Source organism: Nyctereutes procyonoides, unplaced genomic scaffold (genome assembly GCF_905146905.1).
Source record: "Nyctereutes procyonoides isolate TBG_1078 unplaced genomic scaffold, NYPRO_anot_genome, whole genome shotgun sequence".
Taxonomy (NCBI): Eukaryota; Metazoa; Chordata; class Mammalia; order Carnivora; family Canidae; genus Nyctereutes; species Nyctereutes procyonoides.
Window position 1 is genome coordinate 35,614,536 of NW_026575082.1, and position 20,605 is coordinate 35,635,140.

At 33.3% G+C, this 20,605-nt stretch overlaps 1 protein-coding gene and 1 pseudogene across 1 annotated transcript in view; one reads left to right on the forward strand and one right to left on the reverse strand.

Moving 5' to 3' along the window:
• LOC129514645 (low-density lipoprotein receptor-related protein 1B) overlaps positions 1 to 20,605 on the forward strand; it is a 1,831,349-nt gene that overhangs the window by 1,445,085 nt on the left and 365,659 nt on the right. The window lies entirely within an intron of this gene.
• On the reverse strand, positions 7,980 to 8,440 carry LOC129514648 (peptidyl-prolyl cis-trans isomerase A-like; annotated as a pseudogene).

Here is a 20,605-nt window from a genome sequence, read left to right on the forward strand (position 1 = left end):
GACTGAGCCACCCAGGCACCCCATGTCTTTTTTTTTTTTTTTTTTAATAAGCTCTACACCCAATATGGGGCTTGAACTCATGACCCTGAGATCAAGAGTCTTAGGCTGTACTGTTGGAGCCAGCCCCCTTTCAATTATTTTTACCTTAGAAGGCAAACCTGTTGAATAATAATCATCCTGTATATTTTGCTTTTGATTCTACTCAGATGACCTTCTTAAACCTTCAGCTCAAAAGCAGAGTGATATGCATGTTTCTTAACGTGATTCTCAGCGTCTATGAGTCTTTCATCTACATATTTTCTTCTTTTTTTTTAATTTTTTTAAAGATTTTATTTATTCATGAGAGACACACAGAGAGAGAGAGAGAGGCAGAGACACAGGCAGAGCGAGAAGCAATCTCCGTGCAGGGAGCCTAAAGTGGGACTCAGTCCCAGGTCTCCAGAATCACACCCTGGGCTAAAGGCAGTGCTAAACCACCCAGGCTGCCTGGCATTTTCTTCTAATCAAAGTAGCTGCTTCTATGAAATCTTAGCTTTGTGGATTATGTGAATAACTACAATCCCCTTCTTTCATCTTTTCCCTCTACCACATTCGCCATTTTGGGAATTGTATCTTCAAAGGTAAAATTATTTCTTCCACTTTTTATTTCCCAAATGTACTGCCAAGTTGTTCACTTGCTTCCTGGAATGATTGAAGAAAAATAAATATTAAAGAGCATAATAGGGAAAGGGGGTTAAGGTACTTTTTAATGTTGGGGCAAAATTTCCAACATTACCAGAATTTAGTGGTGATGTTAATTTTCACCTTGTATTTCTTCTGAGTTCTTTCAAGTCATTTTAGTAGGAGACACTACATCAGGGACTTACCTCAGGAACCATTTAAATCAAGTTCCTCAGCTTTTTATGTACTTCAGTCAAATGGTACAATCCCTTTCTCTGGTTAACTAGTCCTCTTTAGACCTAAGGAGTATATATATTTTTAATGAAATGCTCTGGTTTTATTGCCTTAAACTGTAATGCTATCAGGCCAGTCTTTAAAATGATTTGCCTAAACTCTTTGTCTCTTAGTGCCGGATGAATTGCCTTCATCTCTTCTTCTGAAGTTTCTGATAAATCTCTGCCTTTTATATGAGAAAACATAGAAAATGCAAAGTTGTGTCCAGAAAATTAAAAATGAAAAGGACTTTGCTTGCCAATAGAGTAGCAGGTTGAGAATTAATATTTGCCCCCAGAAAAATGGCTTCTCCTATAAAGTTTATTTTTTTGGTATAATATATATCTCTTTTTGAGAACAGAACAAGAATCTAAAAGTACATATTTCTCAAAAGAGAAAAACATTAGTTTCATTTACAAATGCAAAACAAAAATGGGGTTCCACTTATATAATGTCCTGAAATTCTATATAAATTGAATGATCTGTCCTGAGGTTTCTTTATTTTTCTACTTCTAAAGTATAGTATAAACACATTAACATAAATATACTCCCACATGTTACCAAGGTTGTACCCATCCAGATGATAATGCATTTGCTTAAGGGAATTAAAAAAAAATGTAATGCTGATTCCAGCTAAGCACATGTAACTTTTATTATTTTCTTTTTTGATGAGCCCTAGTTCTTATGGTTTAGCAGACCCAGAGGATCAGAAGAGGATGTAGTGTGATTCTGATACTAGCATAGCATGCATTGAAACTATTTGGTTTTAACCCAAACTTTATGGCATTAATATGTAACACAACAACAACAACTGCAACTATAAATCAAGGAAACAAGCTCTATTGCAATGGATTCTTGTCTTTTAAAAAAACTTTTCAAATTAATTAACATATAGTGTATTATTAGTTTCAGAGATAATTTAGTGATTCATCAGTTTCATTTAACACTCAGGGCTCATTACATCAAGTGCCCTCCTTAATGCCCATCACTCAATTACCCCATTGCCCCAGTGACTTCCCTTCACAAGCCTCCGTTTGTTTCTTATGGTTAGGATTTTCTTATGGCTTGTCTTCCTCTCTGTTTTCATCGTATTTTTTTCTTCCCTCCCCCTATGTTCATCTGTTTTGTTTCTTAAATTCCACATATGAGTGAAATCATGTATTTATCTTTCTCTGACTTACTTCGTTTAGCATAATACCCTCTAGATCCAAATGGCAAGATTTCATTATATTTGATGATTAATATTCCATTTAATATATATATTAATATTCCATTTCATATATATATTCATCTCATCTTTTTTATTCATTCATCTGTCTGGGCTCTTTCCATTGTTTGGCTATTGCGGACATTGCTGCTAAAACATCGAAGTGCATGTGCCCCTTCAGATCACCATGTTTGTATCCTTTGGGTAAACACCATGTAGAACAATTGCTGAGTCATAGGGTAGCTCTATTTTTAACTTTTTGAGGAACGTCCATACTGTTTTCTAGAGTGGCTGTGCCTGTTCAAATTCCCACCAACTGTGGAAGAGGGCTCCCCTTTCTCCACATCCTCACCAACATCTGTCATTTCCTGAGTTGTTAATTTTAGCCATTCTGAACAGTGTGAGGTGATATTATGGTTTTGATTTGTATTTCCCTGATGTGGAGTGATGTTGAGCATTTTTCATATGTATGTTGGCCATTTGTATGTCTTCTTTAGCGAAATGTCTGTTCATGTCTTCTGCCCATTTCTTGACTGGATCTTTGTTTTGTTTTGTTTTTTTGGGGGGATTGAGTTTGATAAATTCTTTAACAAAGATCAAAGCCCCGAGGTCCTGAAAGAAAAGAAGTTACATTTTCTGGATCTTTCAACTATGGAATTAGCTCCAGCTGTTCCATTCAGGAGCATACAGCCTGGAAAGAAGTTAGAATGTGAGATTCAAGAAACTTTAATAGTTCTTTTCTTGAAAGTGCTATAGGTGGGATATAATTGGTACTACCCACACAAAGGATAGTAGTAATAAGGTAAAGAATGGGGCAAAGGCTGCATTTAAGAGATTCTGAGAAAAAAAATGAGAGGAATTGATGGTTATTTGAATGTGGCAAGTGAAGGGAGGGAGGAGATGTTTTTATGTAACTCTGATTACCACCTTGAATTAAGTGGGGAAATCACAATTGATATGGGGAATATTAGATGAAGAACAGGTTTGAGAACATTATAATGAAGTTAATGTTGGATTTGTTCAATTTGATGGACCTAGGAAATATCTATGCTGAAAACATTTAAAAGACGACTTAAAATATTGGCTAAAATTCAAAAAGTTTGTTGAAAGTTAACGTTCTAGAGATATAATCTGATCAGTTCTACCTATAAAATATAACTTGAATCAATCCCTTTCTCCCCATCCCCATCACCAGTATCCTTGTCTGGCTAATTGTGATGACAATTGCTATTCTGGTTGTAACTGTGGACAATCTCCAACTTCTGTCTCTTAACTATATAAATTGTGTTCCACAAAGCTGCCAGAATGGGATTATTTCACTTCTCTGCTTAAAGTTACTAGGCTGCAATTAAATAAAAATTCATACTCCTTGCTACATTTTAAAGACCTTGTAAAATCTGTTTCCTGGGATTTCAGATCATTGCTGTGTGATTCCTGAGACTTAAGCCAAACTGGACTTCTTTCAGTTCTTCAGGCTGCTTTACCTCAGATATGTCATGTATGATTTCCTCTACCTAGAAAGTTCTTTTCCAGTGTGTTACCCCTAAATCCTATGCCACCTTCTGTGCTTTCCCATGTCAATATTTTTTCTTATTATCCTTCATTTCTAAGTTTAACATTACTTCCAGAGAATGATCTATCATCCCAACTGCTCACATTCTTTATGCTATTCCACAATTCAGCACTCTTTTTTTTTGATACTTGGTACAATATGTAAATTCTTTTTTAATATTTTTTATTTGGGTCTAACTTGTCCCCTAGACCGTGTGGTTGATGAGTACAGGGGCCACAGCTGATTTGTGCCCAGCATATGTATAGAACGCAGTTGCCCAGAACTGTGCCATTTTTTGTCTGCTGACTTGACAATGTTGTTACCAACACCTTTTAATGGTCACACAAGTGTCTCAGTTTGGATGATAAATTGCATGCCAGCTCATCATGTATACTAACACTCAATAAATATTTGTTGAATAAATGAATAAATGGGAGGCTCTAACATATGTTAAAAAATATAGAAAAAGGAGGAGAATTCGAAGTGCAGTCCTATAGCTCACTGACAATATAAAATATAAAAAGTAGCAAAAGCTATTTTAAGACTCGTGGAGGGTGTGAATGTTTTTATATATGGGTGGTTTATGAGTGTGCAGCAATATTAATTCTTTAAGAATTTATAAAACCTGATGGAATGGTCCTAAAAGTTTTTAAAATAACAGTCTCTCAAAATGTGGTTATTTTAATTTCTCTTCAGCTTGCCATTTGTAAATAAATGTTATAACTTAAAACATATTTTTTATAGTTATAAAGATTTCTTTGTATCTAACTAATTTTTCTTCTCTTGAAATTAAGGTCTATTACTGCTAGTCTACCAGTTGGTAGATGGTAGTTGGAAATGAAGAAACTAAACCCTTCTAATCTACTTTTTGGTTGAAATCTGTTATCAAAGTAATATTTATCTTAATTAATAGGCTCATTTTTTGATTTATAAATCATTAGAAAATTAAAAAATAAGAAAAATAATAAATGTCATTAAAGCTGTTTCTTCAGAATTATTTCTTTAAATACAGATTTTTAAGAGTCAAAAAAATCAGTCAGAATATTTAGATATTTAATATGTATGACAGTATAACAGGATTTCTTTTAGATATTTTACTTTTAAATATATATCCTTTGCTTTATTTTGACATTGAGAAGTGGTATTGCTTCATACTATTTTGAAATATTATTCAGTATTCACTCAGAAAAATATTGTGTCCATTGGTCATATAAATTTATATGAATATAGCCTTAAAATATATTTCACTAAAATATTTCACATATTTAGACATTTGAATTTTAGGTACTTTTTTAAAGAAAGCATTTACAGACAGAATTTTAAAAATAACTTTGCAAGCTGTTAATGAATATAACATGTTTTGACTTATAATTTCAGAATTTTCATTCCATTTAAATGCAAAGAAAAACTAGAAAATTATTTCACTTAATTATAACACATTTTCCCATTAGTATTCAAAATATCATATTTCATTTATCCAAAGCAGAAAACTGATGGAATAAGTACATTTGTGTAGAAAATATCAAGAAACACGAAGAAAGTAATGCATCAATGTATATGTATTTATGTTGTATATGTAGACACATACATATGTACAGAAACACATGTTCATAGTGTGGATATGTCTGTATACTTCAAACACAATGTATACTTAATTGTCTTTCACATACTTCTATACATACACATATTGTATATCTATATGTGTGTGCTCATGCACATTTACATTTATGTGTGTATATATCCAGGAATGGTGCTGAGAAGTTTAATTTTATTTCAAACAATAAACAACATAGAATATTAAGCAAAGTAATTTATAAGATATAGTTACTTTGTGCTTTAGGATTAAAAATAATGAAGTTTATGTTTTGTTAACATTAAAAAAAACTAACGCTATATGTGAATAGTATTTATTGATGAGCTTTGGCATCAGATAGATCTGACTTTGAAACTAGGTTTGACCACTTATGTAATCTTAGTAGTTATTTGCTCCCTGACTTTCAGTTTCTCCATATCCAAAATTAAAATTATATATTATGTGATGTACCAATAGAAGCACATTGTTAGGCAATGCAAGATTTAATTTCTATAGTCAGTGCTCATACCTGAGGAATACAGTTTCACACGTCATGTTCTTAAAGGATATTCACAGACTGGGGACACCTGGGTGGTTCAGTGGTTGAGCTTCTACCTTTGGTTTGGGTGTGATCTTTGGTCTGGGGATCCAGTCCCACATTTGGTCCCCTGTGAGGAGCCTGCTTCTCCCTCTGCCTGTGTCTGTGCCTCTCTCTGTGTGTCTCTCATGAATAAATAGATAAAATCTTAAAAAAAAAAAATAGGTATTCACAGACTCAAGTACTTTTAGAGTAGGATTATTAGGATGGTCTCAAAAACTTGTCCTATGAGAATGAGCAAGATTTATCCTGGGAATAGAAGCAATGCATGAAAACTAGCTTCAAAATCTAAAAAGCTAACATTTAAGAATACTTCCTTTTTCTCTTAGTCTGTTTTGGTAGGTGGAATTAGGAAAATTGTGTTTTGAACACCATATGAAGTAAGTAGGTATTATTATATTGTAGACCCTGATGACAGACTATGAATCTTTTCAAATTTTGAAAATTATATAATTATAAATGACAAAATACATATTACAGAAACTATAATGTGAGTAGAAAAAAATAAAAACAACATTTTTCTAGTTTCATTAATTAGGACAAATGTTTGAGTAATATCCTAAAAAAAGTAGGAAAGTTTGAATCAATAATATTGAGAAAGGGTTAATATAGAGACAGTAGAAAAGAGAAAAACTGATTATATTAAAATTTTAAATGCAAAGATAGGCAGTTAGTAAACTTTATGTTTAATGGTAACAGTCCATTTAACCAAGTAGTAAGCTCATTTTGTACCCAACACAACACCGTACACTGTATTTCTAGTATGTCATTTAATATTTACAACTACAATGTGAGATGGGCAAGAATATGTCACTGCCATATTGCAGATGAAAAAAACTGAGGATTGAAAAAAAAAAAAACTAGGATTAGAAAGATTAAATAAATTGCTTAATGTCAACCAAAAGATTTAGAATCAGAATTATTTTACATCAGAATTTGAGCTTTAGCCATTATACTCTACAGCTTCTACAGAGTATCAGTTTTTGTACTTTGTTTTTTCACTCCAACATTTAACTTTTCAAATATTTTGACTACATATTTATGTGTACCAACAATTCAATTAAAAAATCTAACAAAATTTCAAGAAAATTCCTTGATCAGTTTTCTATCAAGTCTCTTAAATGTCCATAATTATTTTTCACTGTTATTTTGACTTTAATGAATTAATGTTATTGGGACCTATTAATTTGCATGTAAATTATATAGTGAAAATTTTATTCTTTAGCTTTTTTAGATTCTAATTTTATAGATTGTGACATATGAATTTTCAAATGTAAGCATTAATTTTAACAAGATCAATTTTCCTAGGTCTCAGATTCTTGATCTTAATTTTATCACGAAGTCTTAATTTTTCTGTCAAATTCAAACTTTACCATATAAGCTTAAGTCAATGTCGTTTTTATTTTGTTCTGATTGTATTGCTGGCATCTATTTTTTTTTAAGGACCAATATTTATATTGTTCAACCTTGCTAGCAAGATGCAAATCCCCAGTAAATTTTTAATGTAAGATTTACTATTATGGTTTTAGCTATCATCACTAGCTAATTGAATTAATTCCATGGACCTGAACTCAGAGTTGTACCAGTGCCACCCAAGTAGAAAAGAGATTGTGATCATACTCCTTCCTGGAGATTTCTGTTAGGGGGCTCTTGATAGCTACCAGCTTGGAATAAATTCAATGCTGTGGGATTTTTAGAAACAAACAACCATGACTTCTGGATTTGGGTTGGATTTTTGTGCTGGGGGTGGGGTTGTAGATTAATATCAAGCAGTTTTTAAGCATTTACCAGAATGTGTTTCCTGGATTGAATTTGAAATGAGAAAAATGAATGTATGCCTCCATCACAGATATTTCAACTAAAATTTTTGCATTTCGAAGAGACAGATATTTCCAATTTTGCTGATCTTTTGTCATTGTTTAATATTTAATAATCATAAACTTAACTCTGCAATCCAGCTAGACTTGGGAGTAAGGAAAGTATGGACCCCACAGAACTGCAGCAAGAGCACAAAGACTGTAGGATATTTTGAGCAGATGGCAGTGAAGGCATCTCTCCTGAGCTACAGAAGGAATGTCTGGTAGTTAAGATAAAACAGAAGTGAAATTTATTAGATTTACCCACACTCAGCAAAGGTGATCTTCTTGCTGGTCTTGCCATTCCTAGACCCAAAGCACACCATGGCTTCTGTAATATTCATGCTATCTTTCACCTTGCCACAAACTACATGCTTCCCATCCAACCACTCAACCTTGACAGCACAGATGAAAAACTTGAACTGTCTGTGTTGGTTCCAACATTTGCCATGGACAAGATGCCAGGACTCATGTGCTTCAGGATGAAATTCTCATCATCAAATTTCTCCCCATAGATGGCCTTGCCACCAGTGCCATTATAGCATGTGAATTCACCACTGTGGCAAATAAATCCTGGAAAAATTCCATGAAAGCAGGAAACTTTAAAACCAAATCCCTTCTCCCCAGCACTCAGAGTATGAAAGTTCTCTGTTGTCTCTGAACTTTGTCCCAAGGGCTCACTGTCCATTGCAATGTCAAAGAAAATAGTTGGGTTGATCATGACTTGGACTTGCAGGTGGCTCCTAGGTAGTGGCATCTGCAAGGCTTGTAACTAAGTTCTGAATCAAGTCTTACATCTCAAGCTTACAACTGGAACTTGAAAGCAAGTTATCTCCATGTTTAAGCTTACGCACTGTGATTAAGCCCATATATAGATTTATAGGGAGCCGGTATATAGAAGTGCCTGATTTTCTCCAAAAGTAATATTCAGTCCTACTGGATCCAATAACCTGTTCCTATGATTAAGCATAGGCAAATGAAATTGAAAGTATAGACAAATATTTCTAGGTTGTTAACAAAAACATTTTGGAAATATTTCACTTTGGTTTCTATTTTGTTAGAAATGAAAGCATGGTTAGTTTAAAGGGAAAATAATAAGTGGATGAATTTGAGAGGTCACAATGATACCAAATAACATTTTTGTTAGAAACATATATGCAGAAAAAGTGGAAATCCAGGAGGTAATTATGAAGAAGATTTTATGTTTAACACCTTAGACAAGAAGCAGTTCATAAATATTTCAGTGTTTTTTTTTCACCAAAGAATTTTGTACTTAAATTAGAAAACAAATATAGAACAAAGAATACTTACCCTGAATGGCTGTTTTACAACCTCTGTAAAAACTCAAACACCGATTTCATTGTGGCAAAAAAACACATGAGGTCATACACTCGATCAGAGTGGTTTGCACAGTGTAGCCCTGTGTTTGATCAAAATGAAATGATGAATGCTATTATGTGTCCTTTTGAAAATAAAAAGCACAAAGGCATAATAGTGGCTTTTATTTAATAATTTTATAGTAATAATTTTATCTGTCCAATATAGGAAGAGATGAATAAAAATGGCAGGACTTTTATACCTTCATATGTAATCAATACTCTCTTATGGGAATGGAGGGTTATTGGCTGTTTATATAACCGAGAGTGTACATTAGTGCCCTGGCACTCAGTTTTGTGACCAGTTATATCATTTTAAGCTTAGATGCTTTTGAAATAAGTAATAGCAGAAGTTCAAACAGCTGGGAAATCAGCATGCAGAGAGAAAAAGAGCAAAGCTGCAAAATGAATTTATAAATGTTACTGGAGGAATTGAGAGAAAGTTGCTGAGAAGTCCAAGATCCAATGTACTTTAGTAAATATGAAAAATGTCTACAAAGTATTTGACATTATTTTGGACACACCTACTACCTCCCACCTCTTACTTTTCTTCCTGATTTTTCTCTTACATATTAGATAAAACTGTTGAATAGATATGATTCATAAACTTTGAGGTTACTAGTTAGGAAAATGGAATACACAGCGTATTATATCCTGATACGCACAATATCTATAAACATTGTACATTGAAATGGTTATCATGTACTTTCAGCTTTAATAAGTAGGTAGCAAAATTATTATTTTGATGAATTTCTCCATGAAAAGATGGAATACTAGGATTATTGCATTTTACACAAAATAGAAGCACATTGTTTTCTTTTTTTCCTTTTAACCAAGCAGGAGGGTTTCTAAGGCCTCACTAGGTTACCTTTGTTCACATTAGCCTGCCATTGTAGTTTTTAAATTCACATTTTAATGGCAGTCATATAAATAATGCAATAACTGCTAGCAATCAGATTGCATTCTTATTCTGTCATTTAAGCATTATAAATTAAAATAATAAAAACCACATTTTACAACATGTTTGTTTTGGTCTTTAAAGCAGAATTTCATCCACATCTTTCCTAGTACCTTGTGAAGAAGAAGTGGTCAATGTATGGTTTTTATCTGATGAAGGATATGAACAATGAAATAGAGCCAGAGAATAGTTTTTTTTTTCTTTTTTTGTGTGATATGGCCACCTTAATGGCATCAGTTATTAAGAAAAAAACTATTTGGAGAGCAAAACGTTTGTGATATTTAATTATAATGCCAATATAAAGGAAAGGTCGGGCATCCTGGACGTATATATTTTTCTCTACTCAGGGGAAAAAGGCATAGTTTTTTTTTTTGTTTGTTTTTTGTTTTTTTGTTTTTTGTTTTTCTTATTTTATATTCAGAATTGCAAAATCTAGCTGTGTTACAGGCTTTAAGTGTGAAAATTATATTTATCGTTCTGCTAAATTAAGATATATATAACACTATATATGTACATACGTAGTCAATATAAAGTACTCACAAGTGCTAACAACCACCTTAAAACATTTTACAACAAAAAAATAAAAAATAAATAAAAAAAACATTTTACAACAAAATGGAATATAAAATTATATGTATACATATGTATACATATATACAAGTTGATATATATATGTATGCATACCTACACACAATTCATATAGAACTGTATATATGAATTGTGAGTCAAATGCCATAAAAGGAAGATATGCCCTGGAATATTCAGGGAATACTTTTAATCCCCTCTCCATGTGAGATATACTGGTAGATTTTTTTGCTCTCTGGTCTTAACAGATACTGAAGATTCAGGTGTCTCTTCCACATTACCATAATCTTCAGGATCATCAGGGACTCTATCTTTCTTTACTTTGGGACCTAGAAGTGTCTTAGGACATTGAAGTTAGATGCCCACATGGGCAGTTCAGATGTGACTTACCCAAATCTCAGGACACACACTCCATTTCTCTGGATGACACACAGACACCAGTCAGTAGGATCAGCTGAACAGCTGAAGGAGCTTTTCAGTATAGGCAACATTGGATGGCCAGAGATCTGTAGGTGTTAGCCCTGCTTTCAAAGGCTCTTTGATACTGAAAAGAAATGGCTAAGGAAATGAGTGGAAGAGATTTCCAGTGCTGACACTTTGGTCCATCCAGATGGGCAGATCTATCTCCGCTTTCAAAACCTCTATGAAAGTCTAGGTCACACATCCCCTTTGCTACAATCAGCAAGTTTTAGTAGATCATCCAGGGAGTTTAGCTAATCTATTATCTTTAATTATCTTCCAAATCTATTGTTCTGACATAAAGTTAATTTGCTACATTGTTCTTGATTTTTGGTTTCTTTCTTTCTTACTGTCTTTTTTTTTTTTTAAGATTTTATTTATTTATTTATTTATTTGACAGAAAGAGAGAGCACAAGCAGAGGGAGAGGGAGAAGCAGACTTCCTGCAGAGCAGGAAGCCAGATGCCCAGCTGGATCCCAGAACCCTGGGATTATGACCTGAACCTAAGGCAAATACTTAACTAGCTGAGCCACCTAGGTGTCCTTATTCTTGTTTTATTTCTTTGTGTTTTTTTTTGTTTTGTTTTGTTTTGTTTTTTTCAAATAAATGTAGTTTATTTGATTTTTTAGATTTGGCTTTTAGAAATACTTTTAATGTAACTTCAACATCTATTTTTAAAAATAAAAACTAAGCATCAATTACTTTTCCATTGTATTTACTCATTAAAAACTTTATTTTTTTGAATTTTTATTTAAATTCTAGTTAGTTAATATATAGTGTAATATTGGTTTAAGGAGTAGAATTTAGTGATTCATCACGTACGTACAATACAAGTGCTCATCACAAGTGCCCTCCTTAATACCCATCACCTATGTAACCCATTCCCACCCACCTCCCATCCAGTAACCCTCAGTTTGTTTTCTTAAGTCTGTCTCCTGGTTTGCCTGTTTTTTCCCCTATGTTCATCTGTTTTGTTTCTTAAATTCTGTATACGAGTGAAATTATGGTATTTGCCTTTCTCTGACTTATTTCACTTAGCATAGTGCTCTCTAGCTCCAACCACATTGCCATATGTATGTCTTTGACAAAAAGTAAGATCACTTACAAGGAAGTAAAGACATATTATTTTAATCATAACTTCACCTAAGCACCATGTTTGCATTGGAGATTCATTGCAGAGCAGGGCACTGAGGGTCCCTGCCCTCACAGAGCTTATAGTCTAGTGAAATTGAGGACATGGGCTAGGACTTTAAGAATAATTTTTTTGTGATCCTTAAAATATTCTGAGAGAGTGAGAGAGTAAAATCACCATAACGTCACCAGGTCCAGCTGTGATATTTACCATAAAAGTTACTAGAGTTTAATGGCTATTTTGGAAAATCTTAGGAAGTTTTATTCTGGTAAGCTCATCCTTTGATAGCCAGATGTTGAGAGGGTTTTATCCTCTTTTAAAGGGAGTCATACAGACACCTAAGAGTAAAACATTGCATTGTAAAAAAATCTGTCTTTTGACTTCTGCCACAATAAGAACTTTTTTTTTTCATTGCCATTGCTCATCAAAGAATAAAGCTTTTGATGAACTTGTGAAATCTTGGGAAGGCTAATTTCCTTCTATACTACCAGTCATTGTTCCAAGATTTAAATTTCATAAAAAGAACAGTCATCTGCAAAAGTCTGCTGCTTAGATTACAGTTTTAATATCCACTTGAGTGCTGCGGTTTGTGGATAGCATAGATGACTAATTATAATTTTGTCTTTTCTATGGAATTTTACACTGAGGACTCTTGAATGGTTCAACTTTCACATTAAAAAGGCCTTGATAAGTGAGGATGCATGACTATATAGTTATATATTTCATTAACAAAAGGAGTAGCATCAAACACAAGTTCTATCCATAACATATGGCTGATAATTCAAGGTCAGCAGAAATAAGAGTGTTTTAGAAAATGTGCAGTAAGTTTTTTTCATTAATTCATTATTTTGTTTATTTATACAACAAATACTTAGAAAATGCCTATCATGTGTCACACTATCTCATAAGAGGAGGAAAGCAGTGCATAACTTCCTGTATTTTTTTGGAGCTCACATTATAGTGCAGGAGACAGATAATAAACTAAATTCAATATCCTCATCAAATAGTTACAAAATTTTTGAAGCAAAAGAAACAGGACAAAGGAACAGTCTATATAGAAGTAAATGGTGCTATTTTAAGCCGAGTGATCAATGGAGTGTACTTTAAGTATATAGCATTTGACCAGATTTCTTTAGGGTATGAGGAGAGCTGAGGAGTAGGTGTTCCAGAGAAAGGGACAGCAAATATGAAGGCCTTGAGGTAAAAGAAAGCTTGATGAATCAAGAAAAAGTAAGAAAGCAAGCATAGCTGGAGAGAGTCAGCCCAGGGAAAATAAGGGTTGATAGGTCAAAGTGGTGACTGAGACCATACCATCCTGGATGTTGCCACCATGGGAAGTGCTTTAGATTTATTCTAAGTAAAATTTGAAGCTTTTATAGAGTTTGGGGATGTATGAAATAATCTGACCTTGTTTTAGAAAGATTACTCTGTTTTCTAGGCTGAAGAAAAGAAAAGTAGAACTTCCATACTACTTTTAGAATTACTATAGCCCAGAGTATCACCTGTATAAATTTGAGACTGCAGTAAGCATTGTGCAGTTAAACTGAAATAGAAAGCATCTTATTTCAAATCTGCGTATCAAAATGGAACTCATGATCTATCAGTGCTGTTTAACTGAACCAGCATAATTTATTTATGCACAGTGAGCCCAGGACATGTATTATAGCAAAAGGGCTGGAGAAAGAAGCCTTAGGATTCTACAGTGTCTCAAGATAAAAAAAATGATTAGTATTTTTCATAAATCATAATATTTTCTTCAAAGACTTGTAGACAACAATAAGGAATGGTCAAGAGAAATCTTACGTTTTTTTTTTCTTAGTAGGGAAAATATTTAGATTCTGAACACCTGTTCAAAGGGTATATTTTTCATAAAGTAGAAAATGATTATATATATAATATAAAAAGTATATGAGTAGTGTCTGTTCTTAAGCCCATTGGACAGTTAAAACTGAGAAGATATCACTTACATCACACGTAAGCCAGTGTGTCAGACAATCATTACTTCCAGTAATATATTTAATCAAACATACCATTACATTATTAAGGGAAAAAATTATCAGACATCTTTTACCTTTGAAATATGATTTTAGGTGCTGGGAATGTATATTTCTCATCCTCAGAGAATTTAATCTTTTCATATCCCACTATGTGCCATTCTCCATTGCAGATATCACTCATTAAATCATCATTCATGGGATTTAAATCCAAGCTTCACCATTGATTTACCTGACCCGTCAATGGCTCCTCATCCTTAAATTGGGAATAAGATTTCCACCTACTTAATAGTGGCTGTAACAATAAAGTACATTAGAACACATCCCTCCAGGAATGCTAGCACATGCTTATAACCACTAGGCATATACAGTGATTTATAGAGAATTAATATGATTCATTTTATAGTCAGAGCTTTGTTTTATTTACATTAGAACATGATATGTGATGAAATAGCAAATACAGTGACAGAAAAAAAATGTCTGAGACATTCAGGAAGATTCACTACCAACTCTGAGATTTTGTCATTATAATGCATGGCAAACCTCTAAAGTCTTTTAAAATTATAAATTCATGCTCAAATTGCATCACTCTACATATGATGCAGATACTTATGACTTCTGGTCTAGAAGAGTAATGCCAAATGCTCATGTTTTGATCACAAATGAGAATGTTTTTTAGAAGGTTGATTAGAGGATTTTTGTAATCCACTTTTTCAGTCTGGTCAACTTTTACAGGATTTTAGATTGATATATTTTTAATTGGATTTTTCGAGGGTCCCATTGTCAAAGTGTTTCTGGAATTTACACCTTTAATAAAATACCTTCTGGGCCATGCAACAGCTGCTAAAAGAGGAAGGAAAGAGAGTAAAACCAGGTCTGTGAGGCTGGAGCAGGTGCTCATATCCAGGAAGATTTACAGCAGTGACACCTGTTGTCTAATCCACACCAATTTCCCATTGAGCAGGAGAACTGAAATGATATATAACAAATTGGAGAAAGAATTTGAATTCTAAAATAACTTTCATGGCAAAGCAGAAATACTTTCAGGCCAAAGATATAATTTGAAAAAAAAAAATTGGCTTGTTTAATAGCTTACATCATCTTATGTATGGAAAGTTCTGAAGAAAAATCTCTGAACATATTCAAGTACAGAATCAGAAGCTGCCTACTCCCCAAGACCTCCTCTTGATGTTGCCCATGGAAAGGAGACTTAGAGTTATTAAAATTACCATTTATGTTGACAGAGGCATGAGCAGTGAAAGATAAAACCACAAAGTTAAAGATCTCATTTCATGCTGGGACATTCAATCCATCTCCTGGTTAGCAGCATTTTGTCCCCCCTTTCTTTCCAAACATCATTTCTATGTATCTGTTCTTAGAGCCTTGGTGCCATTGGCTACAAAATTAACTTCAGTTCCACCCCTGAGATGATCTCTGGTCACTTTCATATCTATTTTGTGTCTGTAAATTGGGTAGGACTTCTGTAACTTTGTAATTGTTTCTGAGGAACATTTCACTCTTATATACAAAGCCATTAATAAATAATATACCCCGTGAGCCGGATCCAAAGTTTAGTTCTTATTTTTCCACAAGATTTGGTTCTTTTCATTCCATGGACTGTCTTCTCAACCAAGTGGCTTTAGACATCAGCAAGCAATATCACAGTCATGTTGAGTCTTTTCCACCAAATTAATAAAATGCTTTTCTTCCAGAATGTTGAGAAGAAGTAGGCTGTGTTTGTGGCTAATGCATTTACTTCCCAGACTTCAAGGAACTTTAGCTTCTTAAACTGAATCTCATTAGAAAAATAATGTACAATGTTGTTTGTTTTAGTATAGCAATTATTTCTAATTGAACACATATTTAATGATATTTCCAGTTACCTTGACTTTCTTTAGAGAATTTTTATATAAGAGCATTATTATAAATAATGGAGGAAAATGTGGTATATTTTAAAATAAGGAGGCACAATACAGTGACCGATATACATATACTATATATTTTTATATTATTTTATATTATATATGTAATATATATAATATATGTGTGCTATAATATATGTATATAATCTAGATATATATCATGGCTCCTAAAAAATAGGCATTGGGATTTATGTTGTAACTTTATTACCTTACAACATGATTTGAATATAGAAAACATTAACACATCTATAATGAGTAATTAAATGCATGAATACATTTTCTTTCTAGAAAGGAATATAATGGAAATTGTATTTTTTTTTCCAACAGTGACCCTCAAATTATTTTGGCCATGCTTTATGCAGCACATGTGAGAATTGCTTTCATGAAAGCATTAGCTGATGAATGTCTACTGACCTGGAATTAATGCTTATTATTGAATTAACTGTATATTGTGTGCCATGCTACTATACATAATCAGCCAAAGACATTGATTCTTCCATGCTAAGGGTTCAAGACGCTTTATAAAAGAATCAATATTGATTTTTGCAGGTGCAATCTAGAGCAAATTTCTTGATTGTGAAAGACTATTTTTCAAAGTGGCTCACAAAGCTCCTAGTTTCTTCTAATATATGGGCTGCAATAATCTCAGCTCAGAACCAGTTATTTGCAGAATATTGGCTGCCAGAGGTTGTTGCTTCTAACAGTGGGTCTACATTGATCTCAGTTTTGTTTAAAATACTTGTGAACTGGAAATGTATTTATATTTTCAATACCCTCAGATAAAGGACCACGTTGGGAAGATAGTGTAGATTACTAAGAATTACCTAAAATAGATTCAGGGAGAAGAAGATTGACTAAGTTTTGCCAGGTATGTGGTGTTCAACATGCCATTTCATGATCAAATACAGGAATGAATCCTACTAAATTACTAATTAGGTATCTTAATTGTTTTCTAACTGTTTATTATATATAATATAATAAATTGCATTATAGTCATTATAATAAATTAAATATAATAAAATATATTATAATTAAACATAAATAATATAAATATAAATATATAAATATAAAATATATAAAATAATGTGTATATTCCAGACAACAAAAATATGAAACTCATCATTCTTTATTTTCACCATATTCTTCATCATTACTAGTAACTTGTTCAGTGAAGTTTCCATCTATTGTAATAAAGGTTATAGAACAGAATAGGATATAAGGATATAAGACTTAGCATATAGGATATAAGACTCAGGCTACAGATGGGCAAGTGGGCCATTTTAGCCAATGGAAAAACTTAGGCTGACAGTGTCTTTATAATGAAATTCAATTACCGCAGTTCTAAAGTTATTACAACCCAGGGGTACCTGAGTAGTGGTTGAGCGTCTGCCTATGGCTCAGGTCATGATACTAGGATATTGAGATTGAATCCTGCCTCGGGCTCCACACAGGGAGCCTGCTTCTCCCTCTGCCTACATCTCTGACTCTCTCTCTATGTCTCTCATGTGTGAAAAATAAAAGTTTAAGAAAAAAAGTTATTACAACACAAATCCAAAGAACAGAATTATAATTTGTATCTAAGCTACACCAAAATAAAAGTGGATAATCAATGAATAATAATAATAACAATGTTGTAATACTGTTTTAAAATTGGAGCCCAATGCAGTGGAATTGCTCTTATATGAAGCGCATCACAGAATTCTATTCATAGGAAGCCCTAGATGAATCATATATTTCTCAGTTTGGTACTAGTAATAATTATCTACCTTTTGTGTTTTTATCATGTGCTAGGCATTCTACCAAAAGCTCCATAGCATTTAATCTGCACAGTAACTCTCTAAAACATATCTTCTGAAGAAAATTGAGGCCCCACGAAATGAAGTAGCTTGGAGTCTCAAATAGGAAATTACAAACTTGAACTCAAAATTGATCTTTCACCCTTTCTTTAGTAGAACTTATTTCTTATTAGAGGAAAATTGAAATGGTGGTAAGGGAGTTCTCATATCCCATACCCGGTTTCCCTAATTACTAATATGAGATATTTGTTATAACTAATGAACCATATTGATACATTATTATTAACCAAAGTCTACAGTTTGCTTAGATTTTTGTAGTTTTTACTTAATGTACTTTTTAATATTTTTGTTGTAGGATCCCATTTGGGATATACCACATTACATATAGTAATTTTATAGCTACTTCACAGGAAATATACATCTGCACTATTTTTTAAGAAGGAGGAAGGAACAGAGGGAGGGAGAGAGAGAGACAGAGAGAATCTTAAACAGGCTTCATGTCTAGCACAGAGCCCATGGCGGGCACAATATCACACTCTGAGATCATGACCTGAGCTGCAATCATGAGTCAGACATTTAACCAACTGACCCACTCAAGCACCCCTCCAGTGTTTTCTTTTCTTGTAAGACTTTATCCAGTTTTGGTATTAAGGTCACATTGGCTTCATAGAAATAGATTTATTAGTATTCCCTCTGCTTCATTTTTCTGGAAGAGATTATAGATAATTGGTATAATTTTGTTTTTTTTTTAATATTTAGTATAATTCACTAGTGAAAACATCTAGGTCTGGCGCTTTCTTTTTTGGAAGATTTTTGCTGATGCATCTTCTATGATGGATTATTGATTTTTTTTTTCCTTGCGTGAGTTTTGGTTTCAAGAAATTGTTCCATTTCATCTAAGTTATCAAAATGGGAGGCATGGATATTCATTTGTTCATAATATTCATTTATTACCCTTTCAGTGTCCATAGCAACAGTAGTAATGGCTCCTCTCTCATTTCTCATATTAATAATTTGTGTTTTCTCCTTGTTTTTAAGTAAACCTGCTAGAAGTTTATTGATTTTATCTTTTTAAAGAACAAGCTTTAATTTCATAGACTTTATTGTTTTCCTGTTTAATTTTATTAACATATGTTCTATTTTGTTTTATTTTTCTTTCCTGATTTAGGTATAAATAGTTTTTCCTTCTCTAGATTCCTAAAATGGAAGCTTAGATTATTTATAGGCCTTTCTCTTTTTTTTTTCTAAAAATGCATTTAATGCAGTAAATGTCTCTATAAACACAGCTTTTGTGCTTGTCACTGTTGTATTTAAAATTTTAGTTAGTTCAAATATCTTAAAATTTCTCTTGAATCTCTTTTGAGCCATATGTTATTTAGTAACATGTTCATAATCTCCAGGTATTTTGGGATTTTCCAATTATTTATTTCTATTTTTTATAATAAATTTATTTTTTATTGGTGTTCAATTTGCCAACATACAGAATAACACCCAGTGCTCATCCCATCACCCATTCACTCCCACCCCCCTCCCTCCTCCCATTCCACCACCCCTAGTTCATTTCCCAGAGTTAGGAGTCTTCATGTTCTGTCTCCCTTTCTGATATTTCCCACACATTCCTTCTCCCTTCCCTTATATTCCCTTTCACTATTATTCATATTCCCCAAATGAATGAGAACATACACTGTTTGTCCTTCTCCGATTGACTTACTTCACTCAGCCTAATACCCTCCAGTTCCATCCACGTTGAAGCAAATGGTGGGTATTTGTCATTTCTAATGGCTGAGTAATATTCCATTGTATACATAAACCACATCTTTTTTATTTAATACTTTTTTTAAGTTTTTATTTATTTATGATAGTCACAGAGAGAGAGAGAGAGAGAGAGAGAGAGAGAGAGAGGCAGAGACACAGGCAGAGGGAGAAGCAGGCTCCATGCACCGGGAGCCCAACATGGGATTCGATCCCGGGTCTCCAGGATTGTGCCCTGGGCCAAAGGCAGGCGCCAAACCGCTGCTCCACCCAGGGATCCCCAAACCACATCTTCTTTATCCATTCGTCTTTGGACGGACACCGAGGCTCCTTCCACAGTTTGGCTATTGTGGCCATTGCTGCTATAAACATCAGGGTGCAGGTGTCCCAGCGTATCACTGCATCTGAATCTTTGGGGTAAATCCCCAGCAGTGCAATTGTTGGGTCGTAGGGCAGGTCTATTTTTAACTCTTTGAGGAACCTCCGCACAGTTTTCCAGATCCCATTGTGGTCTGACAATATATTCTGTGTGATTTCTATTCTTTTAAATTAGTTTAAGTGTGTTTAATGGTCCAGAATAGGGTCTATGTTAGTAAATGTTCCACATGAGTTGAGAAAAGTGTATATTCTGCTGCTGTTGAATAAAGTATTTTATAAACATCAATTAGATCAAGTTGATTAATGGTCCTATTTGGTAAGAATATCCTTACTGACTTTCTACCTGCCTTATCTATTACTGAGAGTCTTTAAAATCTTTATAATAGTGGATTTGTCTATTTTTCTTTATAATTCTCTCAGTTTTTACCCATGTTTCTGATCCTCTATTGTTATATGCATAGACATTAAGGATTATGTCTTTCTACATTCCCTTTTTCCCCTTTTGTTTTTTCTTTTTTTGAAATATTTGTTTAT